Genomic DNA, 24,489 nt, shown 5'->3' with positions numbered 1-24,489 from the left:
CTGCAAACTCCAAAACATGAAGTTACACGTTGTATTCTAAAGGGCAGATCCTTCAAGATACAAGATTACAGTCCTTCAAAGACACTGAACCTCAGAAAACCCCTAGAAACCCACGTGCTTTAAGTGTTGGCTTAAACCATCAGTTTGATATTCAGGATGGTGCTCATTTCCATAATGTTCTTTTAAACTAGGTGCTGAACATGAAATCACAATGAGTGTATCTAGCTGATGAGTATGAGGCTTATAAATTGTTCAAGCATGCACGATACATGAAGCTACTTTCCAATGATTAATTAATGTGAATTGGTTCATAAAGATTTTTTGTAATTTGAATCCAAATTTCAGGGCATTAGTAGCCTGACAAGTTGTCTTGCACAAAATCTGAGATTTTTTTTTTTTTTTTTAAATGGCTTTGAATGGCTGACATGAATCTTATCCTCCAAGTATCAAAGCAATTTATACATGAATGTGTACAACTGCAACAAAGAGAACTTCAAAAAGTAGGATGGAAGGAAATAGAAATCTTTCATTTTTAATTGCAGAAATAATTTCTTTAAATTAGCTTTTCCTAAGTTAGTATTTCTCTTAAGCACAAGGTGCCTGCTGAACTCTACATACTAAGTTCATACAAGCTGATAAGTTTATTTTTTCTGTTTTCTGGAAGGGTCACAGATTGTACCTGTTATTAGTGTTTTAATTATTTGAGAGTTGTTTATATTAATACATCATAGCAGAGCTAGTTATGCAAGCCCAAGACAGCCAAAAGTCTATTCAATGTGTGAATTGTTAACTGCAACCTCCTCAGTTATATGGGACTTTAAACTATGGTTTTGTGACTCTATCCCTTTTTTCCCCCCTTCACATTCTAAGTAGCCGTGCAATTAGGTTCATAGTCAAGCTACCTAGGGACACAAACACGAAGAAATACTTATGTTCCTGTTGTATATTACTACTGCGTTTGTGATAGGCTCGGTAATGAGAAAAATAAATACCAGAGGTATATGATTATTTCTGTAATTTAACTTGAATTTTTCTAAAACCACTAATAACAAGGATAATTTTGATCCCATAAAAGAGACAGAGACGTGCTACTGAGTGTAAAAAAAAAAAATCAAAGCCCATGAAAGCCTTTTAATACAAGATTTAATCAGACATGTTCAATATGAGCATCTGCCAAGTGAATCTTATAAATCTTATTCATATTTCCTTTTTGTCCACTTGGCATCATTGGATGCAATAATGCAGAGAATGAATCAGCATGAACTGACTCCATTTTGCCAGATGTGTTGTGACGCTTGCTCTAAAACTGAACTTTAGCATAGTTTGCAGTAAAACATTAAAATTAACAGAAACAAACAAAAAATCCCAACCTCAATCACAAGTCCTCAAAAAAGAGAATAAGCAAAGGCACTTTATGAAAGACTAGAACACTTCCACTTGCAAAAGGGGTAAGGGCTGGCTATATGACCTATATATAAGGAGACTAAGACAGTATCTTCCGCTTCCAGGAGCAAGACAGTAGAAATCTAACATGGCTACCTGGAAAGGTTCCCAATTGTTCCACAGTTACTCTGGTCTCTACAGAGATGGAACAGCGACATAAATAGGAGGCATCAAACAGTGATACTTTGTTTATGTTTATTTAAATATTATAAGTATTTGTAATTTATGTTCCTGCATGCATTATCCTTTTGCCACTAAAACCAAGAACATATTAATAGTTTGTAGGTAACAGAGTCTTGCTTTGAACCTTCAATGAAAACACCATGTGGTGAGGGTTCAGCTATTAGTTTCAAATCAATTTTATGTCTGTGAAATACAGTTAATTCATTAAAATGCAATTATGCAATGCTGATTCAGAGAGTGTAAAATGCTCATCTTTTTAGTTCATTCCCACATTAAATTAAAGATCTTAACCTGTGTATTATGCATAGCTTTACTGCACAAAAAAATAAGAATCCTAATTTAAAAAAAAAAAAAAAACAACCTCTAAAAAACATTAAAGACATTGAATTATTTCTTTCTGCTAATTTAAACACAACTCCCTACCTTTCACTTTAATTAGTAGTAGCTCTGGAAATTGCTTATTTAAGTCTTCCTATGTTCCTAAAAATGATACTATTTTCAGGGAGGAAAGTTTGAATGTGTTTGTAAGGAAAAAAGTACTAACAGTCATAACCAGACAAACCTACCAATACTTATGTTTTTTATATATAACATCAGCACATGCACGCAAGTTCAACACGTCTAACTCATCACCATGTTCAAATATTCTGCCTCAAAAAATGTGCATTGATGCACACCAGCAGTGCTTACATGGAGACAGTTACATTTTCTTATATCTCTGAGCACAACCACTGTAAAGTATATGGATGGAGTAGGGCATAATAAACTGCCCGTTGGATACCATTATTGGGCCATTGTCTCTTCCAGAAAGGTTACTGCTTCACGGAGAACCGCTCAGAGTGGTGGAGAAGGACCCCACAACACTGAAATTAAACACTCACCCCAGGCTCCAACAGTGTGTTTGCATCAGATGCTACAGGGGCTTCTTACAGTGAAGAGCAGCAAGCCCTGCAAGAACAATACCTGTTAGAACTGTGAAAGCTCAGAGATTTGCACACACACAGGTTGAGAAATTTGTAGTTCAACTAAGAGCAGTCTCAGCCCCACCAATATATTAAACACATGTCCCTCATGCAATGCAGCTGGAAAAGGCACTGAAGCCTTAAGGATCAGCTGGCTCCTTTGAGGATGTCCACAATTAACAAGTCATTTACAGCTGTATTCAATAACTTTTTGGCAGAGAGACAGGATTCTCTTTTAAGGATGCCAACCATATGTTCCAGTTAACTGCTCTATTTCTTACCTATCAATATGTATTAGTAGTATTAACAGTAAGACAAATTTTCTTTCTAGTGGAAGTATATAATCAGATGGTCTCATCCTGAATACTTAGTTCAATTTTATTAGGAAGCACTGAATAAGAGTATCATGTTAGAAGTATGATGCTAAAAGCATGTTTCAGCATCCTTCTACTACATAGTTTACATCCAACAGGCAATCATAGACAATAATCTCAGAAATACTGTTTCAAATGTTAGTTCAAACCAAATAGTAGTTAAAAAAACCCCAGAAATTAAAAAAAAAAAAAAAGTTTATTTTTTTGCTACATTTATCTGCTTTCAGCTACCTGCATACTCTGTCATTATCATTAGGATTAATAACCATGAAAAGGTTATTCAAACTCAAACTCACTAAGTATATATATACATACATATATATGTAAAGAGATATTTCCATGACAGTTTCAGCCAAATGTTGCTGATTTGGCTTACGGACCAATAGATAAGCAAGTACTTATTTGGAGCTTCATTTAAGTGGGTAAAATCTGCAGAGGGCTACGGATTAACTCTGCTACATCAGATGTCAGAGTGGCCTTGTCCTTCTGGTTCTGCCAGAATTACAGAACTAGGCAGTGACAGCTATTTTGAACAGGATACTAAATCTAAATGGCCATATTAATGTTAACAAAACAACTTTGCTAGCTATACTGAAGAGGACATAATGAGCATGTGGCTGTAACTTTGCATTCTGTACTTAGAAGCTGGCAGTGTTTTGTGATCCAGGTAGAAGTTCAAAGAATATGCAGTGCATTAACAGTCTGCAGGTTTTCACATCCCTAATGAATCCTGCATCTCCCTCCAAAAACAAACAAATAAACAACCAAAAAGGAAGTTCTGAAAATTAAAGAAACGCTTTTTTTTTAATTAAAAAACCCAAAACCCAGGAACAATTGTAACATAACTCTAATTCTGCTCTGGGTGGCAGTTAAAATCCTATGGCCTTCTTTTTTATTTTAGTCATATGCTTTTATCTCTTGAAGCAACATGGCACAAGCTATGGGTACCAGCTTATTAAAGTTCAAGTCATTGTTAAAAGCAAATACCGACTGAGCACAAGCTGATGCAAGAAAGAACTCTTTAAAATGTTTACAAAGAATACCTCTACTTGACCAAAACCAAAAAGTCTGGAAATAAAACTGACTCCTAATTTATTTTCAGATGTTTCAGCTCTCTTACAGGAAACAGTTTCCCAAATTGACTGAGAACAGAGGTGCTACAGTCATAGAGGTGCTACAATCACTGCATTTCCACTGTTCCAGGTGTGTAGAACTGGCAGCAGAAATTACCTTCTAGTATCTGAAGTTATTCCTAGCTACAAAGCTGTAGGGAGATTTGCCCCTTGTCTATTGTCAACGCATCTGTCCTTCATTTGGGGATGAAAATCCATTCGGCTATGTCTCTTGTGGATTCCTTTTACGAAAAGAATGTTTAAGAGGCCCCTTGTTCCGTGATGAAATAGCGCTTTCCTGGTTTACAGCATCCATTGTGAATGTCTGTTATCTTGAAAGCATTTCCCTTTTTAACAAGGAATTACAGAGTTAACAAGGAGGAAGGTCTTGTACTTTCAGTACAGGACAAACTCAGGTGTTTGGAGCTCATTTTGAACCTTCACAGCACCCTCATATGTGGTAAGCTGGAAGCAACTGAATTTGTGTTTCTTATCTGGTGAGTGTCAGAATTTTAGTGTGAATCAGTTGCTTTTGAGGCCAGTCTCCAAAGAGTCCCTAGATTCACGCTCTGGTTTGCATTGCAGACAAGTTGCAGAATGTGTGGGAACTGGAGCAGACGATGTGTCCTGGGAAGGTACCTGCAGCGGCGCTGGCAGGTGTTCCGTTCACACAGCCAAACTGGTGTGAAATAAACCCTCCAACGTAATTACTAAGATGAACGTTGAGTCCTTTGCATCAAATATTCTTACCCTCCTAATGAGGCAAATATTAACAATGCAATTTTTCTACCATTAGTTAAATGGAAATAAAGAAAAATTGCTCAACTGCTTCAAGTCAAGGAAGGAACACACTGGCAATACTCAGCTGAATCCATAAACCCTGACTGTTAACCTGCAGCTCTGGCAAACTCACAAATAAGAACAGAAACTTATCTTTTTAAAAAGTGATTATTATTAAATACATGATTAATCATTTAAGAGCAGTATTTCTGTAGCACTTCCAAGTACTTAATTTTCAAGTACAAATTACAATTCTGTTCCATGAGTGCATGCTGAATTGAATCTTATGGTCTTTAGTGTTCCAATGCATAAGCAAGTATTACTGAATAATCCATGTAGTATTAAATTCAAGAAGAGGTAGGAATTATTATAAAGGATGGAAAATTTTACAAAAACAATTGAAATAATGATGGGCTAGGATTCTCACACAGATATTTTGTCATAGTAGTTCTATAGTTTTGATACAGAAATATCAAATATTTGAATACTACGGAAATCAGTTCTGAAAGCAGCTTAAATCATTGTCAAAGGTAATTCCTCCACATGACTACTCTGTGTATCCTGCTTTAAAGCCAAAGGCCAAATTGAAAAAAAAAAAAGTTTTTTAAAAATCCATTGGCTCCAGAAATCAGAATTTAATAATTGTATTGTCATAACAAATATTTTCAGTATATCAAATGTTTCATTATATAAAATGTAGTCCGATTAACAGTGTTAATAACTGAAATAACAGTACTTTCCTTTTAGAGATGGATAAGCAAAATACTTAGGCATACTTCTAACCTATGCTGAGATTGTCCTTGTGCATACATGCGATGCACTGTTCTGACCAGGATCAGTGATCTGATATTCATAATTTAGGTGTGTATTTGGATAAATACATCTCAGGGACACACCTAACCTCGAACTTATACACGTGATTATACACACATATTTCCACATATGTAGAGACAAAGAGAGTATATGACTGTAAGGGTATAGGTTATTTCAATGGTGAATGAATTTTAAAGTGAGAGATCTAAGAACCATTAAAATAACACAAATTATACCATTCCCTTCATCTGACAAAAAAGTCTTTAATGTTAAGTCAAACATCCCTATGAAAAAGGCTTTTATGCAAACCTCTAACTGGCTTTGTCCTACCTGCTGGCCAGTATTCTGTAGCGTTGAACACAACTGGCATTTTTACCTAGTTTGTGATGATAGCCATGGTTTTTCTCCTGGCCTATTTGCAAGATTCTCTTATCACCGTGAACACTGACAGGGTGTTTCTGTTCCTCTTGCCTCTGCAGCATCTTTATAGTTTATTTTTGAAGAAGCAGAGAGCAATTTTGCTTTCATACTTGCTATTTCTATTATTTCTTGGCTAGTCAGCTGCCCATGCCCCTGTGCAGCACAGCCAATTCTGTCTAAGATAATGAGCATATCGCTTATACAACGCATCTTTTTTTCAAACAGTGTAGTGTGCTGCCTCCAATTCCAAATCCGTATGGAAAAACCTCAAGTCTCTGTGCAGCAACACGATGATGCACCACACAAACCAAGCCTCAAAGCAGAAGTTATTTCAGAGTTCTAGTAGATAGTAATCTTGAATATTTGGGGCAGCTCCAAACTCAAACTGAGCCAACACCTCCAAGGAACATAATGTAGAATTCCAGTGTCAAGCAATCCTTCAGCAGTAAAGATTAAATACAAGTAGAAAGATTAAAGTCAACAAAAAGCAATTGAAATACATCACAATATTTTCTCAAATATTTTGTGTATTTTTGAAATCAATGGACATAATCAGAGTAAAACCTGTAACTGTTGAAACAAAATAGAGCACAAACTGTAGAAGCCTTGTCATGCAATCTTCAGATATTTAATTTTTTTAACAGAACACAGATATGTATTTGTCAGTCAGAAAACATCTTTAAACGTTTAAAAAAGCCTCATTAAGGAAAGACTGCTTCCTTGATAATCATATGAAACATTTTGGCATAAACCCCCTGAATTTCTATAGGTCTCATATTTTATTTATTACCACTGTGTTTTAAACACTTGAGCTTTAGTTCATAGGATTTGAAAGACTAAAATATGGTTATCAAGTATGACTGTAAGTTAAAAAAATAATAGCCGCTTAGCTAATGCTAGTCTCAGATGATACGTCACCTGAATATGACATAAAAATAATACTTTTTGGGCATTTGGAACTTATTCTTTTCTCATGATGGACACTGCAATTTGTCAGTGAACCACGGTCTGGTCAGTGTAGTGAAGCTGTGTCGGGTGGCCATGAGAAAATATAACTTCTTTTTAAAGGTAAATTGGAGATCTCAGTCTTCTTTGAATAGGGTGTAAGCAAGGTACATCTGTTCCTTCTAAAACACAATTTCAGTTTTACATTATATAGTCAAGTAATATTGTCCTTATATCTCCTGTTAGAATCAGTTCAATACTACACCATATGGTTTTATTCAGCCATAGTTAGTACCTTGATTTTGGTTTGCCCTACATATTTAGGAAATGGTTAGTAAGAATCTTATATTTTAGGTGAATAGCAAACAAAAACAACATGATTTTTATTTCACTTTTTTTTTCCAACAACCCATTAAAGACAGAAGAAATATAATGTAATTTAGGTGTCACAACTAATCACAGTAAATAATCATACTGCAAACTTTGCAAACAAGCCATAGGTGTAAATAACCTGCATAAATCCTTATGCTAATAATTTGATAGACCTAACAAACAAAACAGCCAAGACTACTCATAAATGATTTGTGAAAATAAATTAATATGATTTGCTGCTGATTATTCTTCTTGATTTGCACACTCCCCTGCAGTTCTCTAAAGCTAGTCAACCAGCTTCTGCAAAATCTCTGTTAATATTTATATTTTCAAAACTCAAATTCTAAATATTTATCTTGTGACTTGTTATAACTCATTTAACAGGCCGTAGCCTTGTCATGATATCATATATACACCTCAATATCCTTTCCATGCAGTCTCACAACATGATCAACTCAGTGAACATCACAAAGAGCTGGAAGCCATAGAAAACAGCCACAGAAGAGCAGGGCAGATCACACAAACACCAGAGAGGTAGGAAATAGTCAATGACTATAATGGAAGATGAAACCGACAACAGAAGAGAACTCAGAGAACATCAGGAAAGGCTTGAAAGGGCTGTATTGTTCTTGGAGTTTTCCTACTGCCTTCAGTTATGCTGTAGGTCAGCCCGTAGAAGAGCATGACTTAGGAACATGGGAAAGGAATGAAAAGAGATTGAATTTTAAAGAAACAAAATGGTATAAATAGATATCACTGAAACTGGTCAGTTAAATAAACTTTTAAAATGCATTTTACATGTGTCTTTTAAGTAGTGGTGAGAATTGTAGAATACTAGTACTATGTCCTAAAGAAAACATATATAATAAAAAATTTCAAAACTTCCAATAAGATGGAAATTAGTGAAACACACTCTTTTGTCTAGGTTGTATCCCTTTGCCAGTAAATTAGCCTGTAACATGCATAAATCCCATCCTGGTGGTTGGAAACTGGAAGAGAATTCCTCCTCTACAATGGATATACGTTGAGAGATTGTGTAATAAATTTAGACCACAAACACTCTAAAGGCAAAAATGATCAAGGTTTCTAGAACACAGAAGAAGAGCAAAATATATTAAAACTCTTACTTTAAGCTTCTATATTAACTTTAAAAAGCACTCTCTGCTCAGATATTTCAGATTTAACACATAAACCAAAAATCCCTCCATGAAATCAACCTGTCCAAAAAATCTCACCAGTAATTGCTATTTGCTTATGGCAGCCACAGTTCCAATCGCTCTGCACTTCCACAGGGTGTTCCATAGGATCCTTCATATATTCACTGGTAATTTCTTAAATGTCACAACAGCTTTATAAAAGACTGCAGCATCACTAGAATAAAAAATCTTTTTGCAAAAGGCTCTAAAAAGACAAACATTAACAACTAATATCAATATGAAAAACACATTTTAAAACTGAATATTCCGGGCATAAACACCATATATCCCTTTAGGGTGGGTTACCTTTCCTTCTTGTTATGGAAAGATTTTGAAAAAAAAACACAAGACAAGTGAGCAAAGTACTAATGTATCATCTCTGCAAGGTCAAAGAACCTTGGTAATGATCTCTCTCTGATGAAGTATTATTAAGGTGATAAAGTTCCAGCCAATTTTAGATTACTGGAGAACAGATCTCATGGAAAGGTAAATCCCAACATGAGGGACAGTCTGTCTGCTTGAGATTTATAATTGTTACTCATGAAAACAACAAATCCATCTGCCTACCAACCTCCCGTGCTGCTCTTGTGCAGCCTCTGCTGCTGCCCTTCTGCAAATAGCTCATTCTTAAATCCCGGCAATGTGTGAACATGGGAGCTGGTCGGCTCAGCAACTCCCAGGCGACGAAGGGAGAACGGGCTACTTCATAAACAAGGTTATTTTGCCAGTATGGGGATTTTGAATATGAATAGTTCTATCTGTAAGCCAAAAACTAAGTATCAAATCCTAGATGAGAAAAAAGGATCCTAAAACACAGATTACTTTTTTCCCATTAAAATTTTTATTTTCCCTTCTAAAGGTCATTTTATGACGACACAACCAATGAGAAAGGATATATTCCTTGAGTCATCTGGGATCTAGCACAGAACATCTGAACAAAGGTTCAGCTACTGAATGATGACATTCAAGACAGATGAGGAGCTACAGCTCATATCAAAGCTTGTGTGGCAGTTCACATTTGCCGATATATCTTTCAGGCTAAAAAGATGTGATTTCCTCCCTGTGATTCCACAAACAACTTTCATCAACAGCTTGTTGTAAATTTGGCATGGCAAGGGTTTGCAAGAACATACTTGCGAAGGCATAGAGGTTTCCTTTATGAGACTATATATGTTTTAATCTCCTCTGGATGATAATATGAACCCTAAGTAAGTGTTTCTGATCTTATTCCTCCAGGACTCCAGAAAGAATAAAAAGAAAAAGAGGGCATGCATCTCTGACTTGCTTGTTAATGAACACATTTATGATACTGTGCTCCCTCCAGTCATTTTTGAGTACTTTACCACTTGAAAGTACAAGCATTTAAAATGAAACAAATGCCAGAAAAGCTCAAACTAACTATTCTGCTGTGTCATATAAATATTTGATTAAATACAGCAACTGAGATATGACACTGTCATTTTCAGCATTCCCAACATTTGTAACTTGATGCTTAGCTGTTATTTAAACCTATTCTATATAAAGAGCAGCAGCAGTTTATAATTGTTACTGTATGTGAATTGTTTCCTATGATAATTTGAAAAATAGAAATTTTCTACTTCTAAACTCTCACTACCTGTTTTCTTCTCCTGTTTTCCTGCTAAATCTTCTCATCTGTTTTAATACATTTTGTTAAGGATGTTGGAACTGTAATGGCTTCTTTTAATTCTACTTAGTATTTTTTCTGTGTGCTATGGCAGTCATCTTATCCTGTTTGAAGGCTTTACAAAGAAATACGCCCTACACTACCTGCAGAAGCTTACTACATTCTGGTACAGATGAAAAGGAGGCAAGAACGCCGGATTAAAAATCACCCTGTGCTCTCAGGCCTTGAGATTTCTGATACAGCAAATGTCAGCAGAAGAGTCCTGGCTGATCCCAGCAGCCACAGTGGGCCGTGCCGAGGGCTGGGGGAGATGCTGCTTACTTGGCTGCATGTTGTTCATTCCGTGCTCTTTTCTCACTAGTTCGGAGAATTTTCCCTTGTCATTTTAGACTTAAATCTAAGTAAAACAAACAAAAAATCTGCTTATGTTTAGCAGGCAGGTTTCATCTAAATTTTACCATTATAATTAACAGTTTCATTTTGATTAAGGAAATTATGAATTACAATAAAGTGCAAGGAACATGCAAAATGAATAATTAACATTGTATAGACTTCAGCATCGTAATTAAGATTAAATACTACATATATTCAAACTGGATTAACACATCCACTGAAAGCTGTTGTGTGCTCAGTAGGAGAGTCTATGCATTCACAAAATAATGTTTTATGAGGATTATTCTAGCAACATTAAGCATAAGGTTGTCATATATAAAATGATTAACGTTTTATATAAAAGAAGATGTAATTCCAGTAAATGAAGTCATTTCATCTCCCTGCTGCTTCTACCTTTAGGAATATACTGTAAATGAAAAGTGGCTCACTGTGAAGTCTAGTTAAATAGAATATGAATCCTCTTGTTTGAAGTTAATGAGACTTAGAAACCTGCGTTTAAAAAAATGTGATATTAAATCATCAATTTCATTAAGATTTAGATGCAGCACATACATTCTTTTTTTATTAATGCTTCTGCATTCTTAGCTAATGTAGGACAGGGTGTCACCTTGTTTGTCCTGATCTTTGTTTCCAATGTGTCCACCACTTACAGCTACTCCTCAATACATCTCAACTGATCTCAGTCCTCCAAAAGCACACACGTGGCTTCCCTGAGCTACAAAGAGAACATTGCTTGAATTTAACCACATGCTTAAGCAGGCATTGTTAAAAGCTATGAAGTATCTCTACTGCTTGTAAGACTATTGCTGTTCACCTTCAAGGGCTTGTTTCTTTATAATGGGGAGGATTGCTTAAGAGAACTTGCAATAATGGGAAGTGGGTGAAGTATGAATCCGCAAAAATGCTCAAATGCAACAGCAGTGAGAAAAGTGACTCCTTGGCTACCGATTACACAGTCATTTTGTCAAGGCTGAGTCCATACAGATTGCTGGGGTATTACTCTCAGCAGTAAAATGTCCATCTGCAGAAGGGGTGCTGTCAAGTTGCCAGCTGCTTCAAGGCGACAGATCAAAGGAGAAATGGACTGTAATTTTCTCCTCAAGAGAACAGAAGATGGCAAGGTTAAATCATGTGTTTGCAGAGGAGAGACAGGAATGTCAGATGTAGATAAGGCAAGATATGTATTGGTATTCATTGTCTGAAATCTCCTTCATCTGAAGAAGTAGCTGTTCTTCAGAACACACTGATTTCAAACTGGGAAACACAGGTCAACTATGGTGGGGAAAACATTATCCATTATGCTCTAATGCCATTAACTTTTTTACTAAAGTGGTTTTTGTTGTAAAGTCACAGAAAAGGGGAAAACTCGCTTATGTCACAAGTTAATAAACTATTTGGCAGACTTCGCTCACTTGCCATTGTCAGACAAATAGGATGCATGGCTGGGTGTAGGCTCTTCAGTGAAAGACATTAATCAGCACAAGACTGCAGCCCCCAGTGCAGCATACAAGTGATTCTTTAGATAAAAGCTGCAGTCACTCTTCTCTTGTCAGCGTTATCTCACACATGAGGGGGGCTGGCTGGGATCCTTACTGGGCATCTACCCAAACAAAGATAATTATCATTGCTGTCGACGACAGCAGACACACTGCCTTTCTCTTACCCTCTGTGTGCCTGACCAAACCACGGCTTTCCTGAGCTGATCCCTGCATAGTAATACAATCTTTGTAGCCTTTACCCCCTTGCACTTTTCCTAAGTGTGGAAAGTATGGCTAGATTATGTTAATATTAAGTATCTTCAAAGAAAACAGATTTGTTTTTTTTTTTTCCCCTGTGAAAGCAAAATGTAAATGACTTTCCATTTCTATTCTGACTTTACAGAAGTACCTCACAAACATTTTTTGGAAAACTTCCACACCTACTTAACCAAATGAGAGGAGATAGTTCCCGAGGAGCTCTTCTTTCATTTGCATGCAGCTGGATTTCACAGCAACAGTTCTACATCCTCTTGTGAAGTAAATGTTTTTCCTCATGGTAGTAAGAAAAAGTCTATGCAAACATAAACTAATTGCTTAGAAAGTTGTATTGTACAGTTCCAATTTATAAAACGTCTTCCTAAAGTGGTAAAAAATCTTGACAAGACCCATCCTGCTCTTGTCTACAGGAAAAAGATCTGCAGCTCCCACATTTGCTGAATTGTATGTGTTACTAAACAAGGGCCAATAAGCTGCAGACCACCGAAGCAGTTTACAAGTTTTAGTTGCAATCATTAAAAAAATAAATAAATCACTGTTTATGGTCTATATGAATACGTTTCATTGTCTCCTGCTGTATCTGTCTACATTTACCTGCTGTCCTCTGCCTTCCAGCTAGATTGTGAGCTTGCTGGAGTACAGACTTTGTGTTTGATCCTTGTGCAGTGATTGGTACAGATTGAATATTGTCTGTGATGGAGGCCCCTTAATGCAATGTCACACTTACTATTGTGTTAGCATAACATATCAGATATACCTAACATTCAAAATAAAAAATGCCTTACGGTAAAAAGTGATACTGTCATAATGCTTAAAGGTTATCAGATTAAAACTTTCAATTAACTTGAAGCTATCTAAGTAACAATGGCACCCAGAACAGAACCATGCAGACTGATCTACTTTAATCTCGGCCTCTTGGTATTGCACTGCTCACTTAGGACTAATGCTTTTGGACTGATGTGTTCACAAATAAGGCCTCCTGGGGTTACCTTTAAGGAAAGGACAGACTAGCCCGACAAAAACGAAAGAACAGAAATGTCCTCATCGTAGACAGACAAAATGCCCTCCGTTGGGCCTCCTGATTAATTAAGGCCTCAGCCTAGTTAGAAAGAATACTGATTACCACACTGTCACTGTAGCAGTAGCAAATGGGAGCTGCAAAGCCCAGTTGGGCACTTGGGTATATTCCCAAGTAAACTACATGATTTGCGCTGACTTCTGTGAATACTAAAGTGTTGATTTTTTTTCTAGTGGATTGGCTACTCACATCAAATTAGATCAGTAACACATTATGGGTGAAATTTGTCAGTATATGTGGGTCAAGAATTTGGCCCCATTTACTTTTTCACACATTCTCGCCAAATGAGAAACATTCTTTTGAAAATGATCTTCAAATCTTACATATGTCATATTATTTAAATCTGCTTCAGCATGGAAGGTATGGAAGATTGTAAATATGATTTAATTTTTACAAAGTAGGAGTTCAGAATTTTATAAAGGAGGAATTCGGGAAAGTACAGCAAATCATTTCAGGTAAATTGGAAGGAATGCTTAAAAATAAAAGAACTGGCAGATGCATGGAAATATGACATAGTGGGAATAAGTAAGGAGCCTTGTGGGGGTAGTGATACTCTACAAAACTAATATAAATTTTCAAACTCATTGCTAATAGGAAAAGTTTATGATTGGATATCAAAAGAGTTTTCATTACCATAATTTATAAAGTACTCTTGAAATTAAGCTGCTTTGGAATACAAAATAAAGCCATTGCATGGATTTGTAAGCAAGTAAAGGACCTGAAATGACATTTAGGTAATAAATGGCAAGTTTTTAAAGTAAAAATCCCTCAGAGAACTGTGCTGGGAACCGTGCTGCTCAGCGTGTTCACAGATGACCTGAGCAAGGGATGAAGTTTTCTAATGATACAAATTTATTAATAGTAGTAAAAATGAAAAGCAAGAAGACTTAAAGAACATATAATGATATTTAGTGTCTTGATAAACCAGCAGAGGAAAAACAGTGTTGATTAAGGCAAAATTATGCTTACAAACAACTATAAGTTGATATATAAAATAATGGGATTTAAACTCAAGGAACTCTGGAAGTTATGATAGATATACAAATGAAAATATTTGCTTAATGTTGAGTAGGAATGAAATAATTACCTAGAAAGATACTACACCCCCAGCCCCCCATGGAATTAGACAGCTGTTGGTAGAAAAGAGAAAAAAGAGAAGACACAGCCAGGACATCCGCATACAGGAATATCAGCCCATCTCTGATAATATTTTCCCAAGTTAAAAATGTATCTCTGAACCTGAAAGCACAGGGGAATTTACACCTGGGGCTTTGTTACAGACATGGATGTAGGAGCACAGAAACAGGTGGCTGGGAAGGCTCCAGCAGTCAGAAGTTCTACGCAGCCAGGAAAAGGTGACTTGTCCAGGATGAACCACAGACTGTCATCCCATATACCACATGGAATGGCACATGCAGTTTTCTTTAAGAGGCTTATGGCCTTATGGCAGAAATGTAATAGTCTAAAAATTATGTATGTGCTAAAGGAAAAGTGTGGTATTAAAGACATTACTACATTCCTTGTCCTTGTAACAGCAGAGAATTTCTTAAGGGAAAAAGATGTTGAGTATCCAGATAAGTGCTCCCCGGCTACAGAGAAAGGTGGACTTCTTTCTTTCTTTCTTTCCTATCCATTCTAAATCTAATAGACTACAATTTGATACAGGGAAAATTTTCTTCTGGGAAACAAGTCTAGTGTTCATTTTACCCTCCTTTGCTCAGGATTAAATGAATTAATCATTTGTGAGAATTCTTAATACCTCTAGGCATGTTAGTGCATCCCTTCAGCATCTCTTTCTAGCCATGTTAAGTCTCCATGCTGAACCCTTCAAGCAGCAATTTAATTAATGTCAATATAAATTCAGTACAAGCAACAATCAACAAATGACAACTAAGAGTCTTAGAAACCCCCTCTTGAGGATATCAGCAAGTTGAACACTCAAAGACAAAGGTCACGAGTTTTAATTCCTTATTTTCTTAGTTCTATCATATTACACTGTTGTCTTCACATTCCACCTTGTCTGCAAATGTTTCATAACTTCACTTTTGGCTAGAGACTAGAAGTATTTTTCTGTTTTCCAATCTATGTTTATTATTGAGAAATCTGAATATATATGATCTTGTACAACTTTTATCATGCTAATAAAATTCATTTTATCTTATTTCATCATTATCAAGCATGGATTTTAATCAAGATCCAATCCCACCATCAGGATATCTTAATTTTAAAATGTACTGTGAGGATTTCCCTTCAAAAAATATATTGCAATAAAGAAAGCTTAGAAATTCTACATGTCTTCTGGAAACTAAGTACAGATTGGTAGTACTGAACACTTCATTAATATGACATAACTTGGCTCTGGTGCTTTAATCAACTTTCAAAGCCACTTGATGATACCCTTGTGTCCAGAGACTGCAGAACCCCATTCCCAAACAACTGGTTCCATCAAGAATTGTAATCAGAAGAAATTTGTGTAAGGTGGCATTTTTTCAGTCTATCAGACATGTAGGTCAATCTGCTTTATGATTAAGATTTTTGCTTAATCATGTTAAAGAGCATTAAATTTTAATGACTTGCAAATTGGATGAGAGCTCAGAGAAACCAAATCTCTGTTGACAGGAGAGAGCTGTTTCCAATCTGCTACTGCCATTTCTGCCCGTGTGCCTAACTTTAACAATATGATATACGCTTCTTTGTGGCCTTATCATTTGGCAGATCTAAACACAGAGAGTGATGCAAGCCCCTTGCTTTAGTTGGGGTATATATAAGGTGACATGGAACAATTACATACACACCTAAATCAAATTACTGTCTTTTGACATGTCTGGAAACGAATACTTTTATTTACACCTAGTAGGCCCATAATCAACAAGTAACCATATAGATTAATACGAAACCGTCTCACAGAGTTTGACTGTGCAAAAAGCTCAGCTATATATTTCAGGTTCAAGTAGTACTTACAGCTTGTGCAGATGTATCTGATCTGGTTATAAGTGAGCTTATCAAGGGTTGGTGCAGATGCATAGCTACACAAAACCCAAGGGAAGACTTGCTGCCTGATGATTTATGTAGAGTTCTGGATGGTGTTTAAAATCTGTGCTAAGCCATGGACCACTGAAGCTACTCTTGTTGTTTGTAGCTGCGGTACTTATTTCAGAGCCTGTTTGTGTAATTCAGGAATTTCAGCAAGTATGTACTCAGTGTGATACCCTCTGAAACTTGATCATATTCTGAGGTACAGAGTCTTCGTAACATTTCACTGACTCCTTGCACTTTTTCTACTTAGTGCAATTTCTCATACAGAATATCCACTTGCAAGCAAAAATACAATATACACTTTAATTCCTCCCAAAAAAGAGATTCAGTGAATTCTTGTGTACGTCTGAATTCTGATGTAACTGACTTCATTTGTAAATTTGTCTATGCGTAAATAAAGTGACTTTAGTAGAAAAAAAAATCTTTTACCATGGCTTGAGACAGCTGAAGATAGAAAGAGCTTAGAGATGGAAACCCCATTAAGTCAGGAAAAAAAATGAAAAAGAATAAAAGGTTCTTCACGAGGTAATTCACAGTCTAGGATTAGATGCAACAGCTGTACATAATCAAGGAGGACTGTGATATGGCAGAAAGTTGGACAGCTTTGGCTGAAATTTAGTGATTATATCAAGGGCAATTATTGTCATGATTTTTCTAATTTCTGACTTTTAATCCCTGCAGAAGCAATTAGAGTTCTTTATAAAATAAAAACATTAAGGCATGATGTTGCAATCTATTTGTGTGCTCCCTTATAAAGTTCACTAGCCATTTAATCTTGCTAAAAGTAGAACTGGACTATCATAGTACGCATTCTGCTCTTAGCTTCCTATGGTGTGCAAAATTTCAGTCAGTTTTGTATCGCTTGACCACATTTTGTGTGATTACAGTTCAGCTGTTCAATAAACCAACAAGATGTCCAAATCCAAAATAAAGCAAAAAAAAGAATATTACTGACATATTCGAAAATTCTCTTTGAATATAGGACACATGAAGCATAAGATTTTTTAGATTTTTCTTATAGCAATTGCATGTTCTTCATTGTTTGAATATATATACACTCTGCCAATCCATCACCTTTTGAAAATAAATATTATTCAGCTTCTTTAGCACTGGAAAGATAATTACAACAGGTATGTCAGGTAATTAATGTCACTTTCACAGTTAAGGTTAAGTCAGCTTAGTTAGGAAGCTAATGTACTTGTTCACCTTGAAGATTATGATTCAATTCTAACATTATCCTCAAATTAAAAGTTCATATAAGTTAGCATCAGCTCAGCTCTTTCTCCTTGTAGTTCACATTGTCCTAAAATGTTCCCTTGGGTCCTTTTGCTTGGGAAACCATTGACATTATTCTTACTTTTATTTCTCAATATACCAGCATGGCTGGAAATAGGTTAAAAGAATAAAGAAATAATTATGAAAGCAGGGAATTGAAGATTTCAGGATTACATTACCAAATAAAAACCTGAGAAGAAAATATCAAGCTGGTACTGAAAACATAGATTGCTATAATAAACATTTATGAACATTTTATGTCTGCATTCAAGTAAGGGCAGTTATTTATAAGAGGTGCTTACTCACTATGAACAAGAGAAAATCCCATTTGGAAAATCTACACTTCATAATTTACTGGAAAGTTTTAGTCTATGATTAATTAAACTATGCCCAAGGGCACTCAGGAAGACAAAAAGAAGTTGAAAAGACCTCTGTTAAGAGTGCTTCCTTAAGGACTATATACACTAGATGTCTGATTCCATGAAAGTATTTAAAAGATGAAAAATGTTTAAAACCAAATTTCTAAGTACTGTCATTAGTTCAGACCACAAGTCTTCAGGTGCCAGGTTTAAAGTGACAATGTGTTTCCAATGCTAGTAAAGAATCCCAGCAAATGGCCATTCCACGTTTTCAAAAGATGTAAATATTTTACATCTCTCTGTCGTGAAAGCTGCACACGTGGGCCACTGAACACAATCACTGAACAGGAGTAAATTCTGACAATGCGGAGACTAGAAATAGCAGTGGGACTGCATTAGCTGAAGGTTTATGCTAAAGATCTGTACTAACTTTTTATAGGTAATGATAGGCTTTTGAACCTTGTCTAGCTTTATCATAATCGGGGCTGAAACAGCTTACATATTACTCATCATGTAGTTATATTTTGTACAAGACACAACTAAGTGAGAAGTCAGCCACTTGCTAACTGTGTCATCTCACAGAGCAGGGAGCGGGCACCTCACCCTTCTGTGTGTTCAATGCTGTGCTGAGGACGCTGATGCTGCTCGTACTCTGCAGAAATATGCGTGTTGGGGCACTGCAGAAACCAAAGAGCTCTTTTGGGTTCCAACTTCTGGGATTGAGGCACTGTGTTACGTGTTTTGTTGAGCTGTGACACTCTTTGAAAATTTTAGTGAGGAGATAGCCAAGGGTTCCCAGAGCATGAATCAGATCTCACCTGTTCTCTAAAAGGTAATTGCCATTAGGTAGTACAGGGGTAACTGGTGGACAGTGTAAAGCCACTGGCATTGCGACCGCTGGCTGCCTGCATGGTAATAACTGTGGATAAAGCTGGTTCTGGTTGGGAGAAGCCAAAACCTGTCCCAGGTACAGTAATTATGGACCAGAGAGAGGAAGGTTCAGCAGGTTACCATCGTGACTTCTAGCAAGTAAGAGGGCTTGTTACTCAAGAATATCTCATTTCAAATGTTTACAGTCAGCAATAGAATTGCTGTTTGCATTTCACCTCATCAGTGAAACTAAATCTTATTTATATGATTTAATAATTAGATGCATTTAATTATTAATGTAAATATAATACCAGGAACATCTAAATAATTAATTATATACTTATAAATAATTTCTGATAGTGAAATAGATTGAGAAAATTATTTGTTCTTAACAGTAGACTTATAAATATTTAAAAAAAAAAGTCTCAACAATGTAGTTTACAGACACTAAGAACCCTAATGCTCCTGAGCCATTTGTACAGTGTAGAATACAGCTATTAAATTTGAAGATAAAAACAATTCATGATAAGTCTGGTCATGAGCTTTGATTTACACACAGGAAATTTGAAATTATTTTAAATCTGACCTTTCACACCGCTGAGTGTTTTATAAGTAGGATGCAACTGATTTCTAAAAAATCTTTTCATTGAATCTGAGTATGAGAACACAGATGAACTAGGCAATGCTTGAAGTCATAGTAACTGACTTTTAGTTTTTGTTTGGTAGCTGATATGATATACAACTGAAGCTGAATCTTCATGTTTAGCTATGCTATGATTAATGTAATGTAAATTGGGGAAAAACATGACTTTCTGGTATATTATAACCCCCAACCACCTCAGGCAAATGTCGCCAGCATAAATAATTACAGTCTTGGGACTGCTCTGATTTACTTTTACTTGTGATGGTTATAGAGCCCATACTGACAGCCACCATAATTCATATCCAGCAATGCATTTGGGTTTCTGACTACATATTGACTTAAATGGTAAGATAAATTGGCACCTATGTAGGAGTAAAGAGCACAAACAGCTGATGGAGCCTATTGGATCTGGATCCACCAATATGTTCTAACAACTACAAAGCAATGTGAAACAGTCCTATTGCAGCCAACCAGTGGTCTTCTTTCTGCATCTTTAGGGTTTCATAAGCAAAATACATTATGTTAGAGAGGAAATTTATACTTTATCAGAGAAAATAAATCCATGAGAATTTTCCCACAGCGTATTTAATGTAACTCCTAAATTTGGCAGGTTACTTGAACACACTGCAGGAAACTATGATTTTCTATTCAATTCTGTACTCTTGGAATTATTTTAATGTGATACAGTTAAAAATCTATAAAATTCTATTGCTTTAAACTCTTTTATTTCTATAGATCACTTGCATAATAGATGGGACTGTTTTAAAATCATCAGTTGGTAAACCAAAATATCACACTGATTACTTTGAATTATTGATGATCATGAAAAACGTGATCATCATGTTGGTCTAATTGGTCAACTAATCAATTAGAAAAATGTTTTTATTACAATTCCCATAATTATATCCACATAGCTGTCCATGATGGTGCCTGGCAGAAACTGCACCCTAAGGGAATTTTCTGAGATTTCCTCTGAGTCCATTCACTTAACAGTCCAAAACGTTACAGGCTACTTCCATATGTACCTGGTTGTTCAAAGAGATTTTAGTCAGCATGGTTCACAAAGAGAAAAGAGATCCAAATTATATTTCTTTGGGATTAAATGGCAGCCTTTTTCTATTTACTCAGATATTACTTTGCTGGAGGAAGGGTGGTAGAAATTTTAACCCCTCAATTTCTCTGCTCGTTTTCCATAGTATCATGTGATAGACAGTAGTACCCACTTGACGCTGGCAGCAGCAGAGCATCATGCCAGTGATGCCACTGTACCACTTTTGGGGACTGTGTGAGATGCCAGTACTAACACATTTGCTCTCTGGGTGACCCTGTAAAGACCTCTTGCACAGTAAATACATAGACAAAGAAAGTGTGTACCCTGTCAAACATGGAAAATATTCCTGTCCTATGGCTCCATGGAAGGGAAGGTATCTGGCTCTGTCACATTGAGAGCCTGTTTCTGTGGGGTTGTTACTCTCACTGCTGATGCAGCAACGACTGAGTCACAGGATTAACACTGTGCTGGGCAGAGCAAGGAGAAGCACAAACTTAAGTATTAGATGAGACATCAGGTATTTTCTTCATAGCAGAAAACCTAATAAATCTACGGATAACATCAAGTTATGCTGTATTGCAATCATATACAAATGCATTTAAGACAGTCTTAGTGTTTAGGTTGTAAACATTTCTGAAGTGTATAATTGTAAGGTATCATAATTTGTTTGCAATAATATACTAAATGAATATCTATGGCAGTTTTCAATAGCTGGATTTATGTATTCTAGCCAGATGCCCTTGGTAGATGCACTAATGTATTTCTTTGAAGAGCAGCATAGAACACACTACCTGAAACAGTTGTGTCTCAGTTGCTCTCTGCACAGAAGAAATGAAACATTTCCTATTTGATTCTTTGGGCCCCACTTACCAGCCATAGTGGGCAGATAAGGATTAAGGCATCTATGATAAAAATGAGGCTCATTATACTTATGGATTTTAAATACATCTGATTTATCCAGCAATACACGCACAGTGTTTTGGCACACCATTTACTCAGCACATCATAGTAGTTTAAGACCATTGGGCAAATGCTTATTGAGGGACTTTTTGATCTTTACAAAAGATTGACAGTCTTCTTTTCCCCTCCTTTTTTTTTTTTTACTCCTTTGATTCTTTTTTCCCTCCTTGCTCAGTGACCTGGTACAAATAGAAACTTTACTGAAGCCAATATAATCCGTCTTATTAACCCAAATACTATGAAATACTATGAAACAAAACTGCAGTGAAAGACGACCAACAGATGTGAAAAGAAACATACAACAAAACAAACAGGATCTTTAAACAGCATCCATTGTTCTGCTTTACCCTGTCCTAAAAACATACATTCATCTGTTCCAATGTACACATAGAAAAATCTTCATTAATTTATCTTTTTTTTTTCTCTCACTTCTTAACCATTTTCCATTTTACTTTATTGTTAAGAAAAGGATACTCAGAAATAAACCTTATATCCCAGTACATTTTCCTCACAAAAGAGAAACACTTTCTGTGTAGTTTGAAGCAGTACTTTCTGAGACACTGTGCTGCTGAGGGAGCATTCCATATTTATAACAAACAGGTTCTTCTATTCGGAGATGTGCATAAAATGCAGTAGAGACACTTGATTTAGTTGCTATTTTCTTACAAATCTGATCCCCTTGGCTGAGTGTCATCATCTGTAGGGACCAAATACCCCGAGATCATCCTCCCACCCTACCCTCACCCTATTCCACCTTCTTAATTCTACATCTGTCAAGGACTTGAGGAGAATATTCAAAAGTAATGTTGCATAAAGACACAGATAAACTGAGATCTTTGCTTGTTTAAGAAACACACAAATCCCTAAATATTTCAAAACCAGGAAAACAAATACTTCAGGATATATCCACTGACAACAGTGGCAGACAATGTAAACCCTGTAGGTGTTAGTAAACATAACTCTGTAACTCTTAGCAAAGTGAAATGTTCCTCACCATTGTATAAGTACTGCACAGGTAATGAATTCTTGTGAAATCTCTTTTGGACTGAAACCAACTAGCAGTGGTAAGCAGTGGCCACTTAATGGGTCAGGCTTGACATAATGCCATGGTACACAGACACATAAGCAGATAGTACCCACACAACCATACCTCACATTAACACAAACACCACTGCCAGAACCAGACCCAGACAGCTGTTAGGCAGTCGGTACCTCTGGCCGGCACTGCAATATCCCACAGCGTTCTTATTTCAGGCCACTGCCAAGGCAGCTGACAAAGTACAGGAGATGAGCTGTACCTGCTACTTTAAAATCTTAGTTGAAATGGTAATTCCTGGGATTTGATCTTCATGGGTTTACAGGAGGTAAAAATCAGAGTCTTGAGTATCTCATTCTACCTCAAGACTGTCAGTACGCCAAGGTGACTACACATCTTGTGATACGTCAGTCCATACTCTGCCATGCTCCAAATTTGATGTGAGTTCCTGTTTCACAGGAGAAAATTCTATGTAACCTGACATGTTGGTTTCAATCAATATATTTGCTGCAAACAAGGTTTTGCATTTGTTTTGTGGATATATATATTGATATATATATATATATATATCTTTAGCCATTGCAAAAGCTTTGAGCTAAGCCAAAGAAAAATGCTACTGTCCCACAGGAGGAGTGTTTAAAAGGGTGTTATTCTAACAGCAACAGATGGATATAACTAGTAAAATTCTCCTGGGTAAACAAAATATTTTTAAAATGTCAAAAATCCTCCTTATAAATGCTCTTTATGACTTAAAAAAAAAAAAAGTATCTGGCCAGGTGTCATTTTGTTTGTGAATAAAATACTCCCACTAAGCCTAAAATAGGCTCTGGGAACCTGAAAATCTCTAGTTTCCAATTTTCTAGTGATTTCTTATGTAATATGGGACACAATTTACAACTGAGAATTAACCTCTTCTGACTGATCCCCATTCCAGTTGCATTGTCTGTGGTCTAGGAATTGTAGTGACAACTTTTACTCCACTACATATTAACGTCTTCAGATATAATTATGTTTTGTACAGTTCTGAAATTCTTGAAAGCTGTAAGATTAGATTTTAAGCCACACTGAATAAACAGTTACTTTTCGTTAATTTTACCAACTGCTGATCAGCTCTGATTACTGTATTGTAAGAGACCCAAACTCAGGTCAGAATGATATTTAAAAAAAATATCTTCTACTGTTGAAATTATGTTAAAATAAAAAGCTTTGAAGTTAAAAGATGGTTAATAAATATATTCCATGCTGTGTGTACTTCTTTTACATAAATATTTAGGAATGTGTTTTTAAAAAATCTTCTAATTGCTGTGAAAAACATCAAAACTGTGTTATTTGCACTGAGCAAAACAGCATGAGCAATATGATTCTCTTTACTAACTTGATATTGATTTTGCAGTCATTTCAGTACTTGAGTAATTCCTTTTTTCTTCCCCCAACCCCAAGTTAAGGAACTATTTCCTATGCATTACTTTACATTAGAGATAAACAGGTGAGGGTAACACAAAAATGACATGGCCTCTAATTCTTGTTCCTGTGGTAGGCATAACCAGTCCTTTGAGACTGATCTACAAGTATGGCTCTAAATGATAAGGATAAAAACACGTTTTTTTCCCCATTACAAAACAATGCAATGTTTTATTTATTTATTTATTTATTTATTCTGGCTTTCAGATGTAGACAGTGCCATTGTAATATTTGAAATGGCCTACAATTGCTGATATCTGCAACTCATACAGCAAGACCTCTACTAATAAGATATGAAGGACTATTGGGCAGTGGTGATCAAAGGCGT

General features: G+C 36.0%; 1 long non-coding RNA gene across 1 annotated transcript in view; it reads right to left on the bottom strand.

Annotated features, from left to right (window-relative positions):
- Positions 1-24,489, bottom strand: part of LOC110359545 (uncharacterized) — a 399,216-nt gene that overhangs the window by 276,381 nt on the left and 98,346 nt on the right. The window contains exon 4 of the long non-coding RNA XR_010466010.1: positions 2,508-2,574. This is a non-coding gene — a long non-coding RNA (uncharacterized LOC110359545). The remainder of the gene's footprint in view (positions 1-2,507; positions 2,575-24,489) is intronic.

The sequence above is a fragment of the Columba livia genome, chromosome 14 (assembly GCF_036013475.1).
Source record: "Columba livia isolate bColLiv1 breed racing homer chromosome 14, bColLiv1.pat.W.v2, whole genome shotgun sequence".
Classification (NCBI taxonomy): Eukaryota; Metazoa; Chordata; class Aves; order Columbiformes; family Columbidae; genus Columba; species Columba livia.
This window is presented reverse-complemented; position numbering and strand designations above follow the sequence as displayed.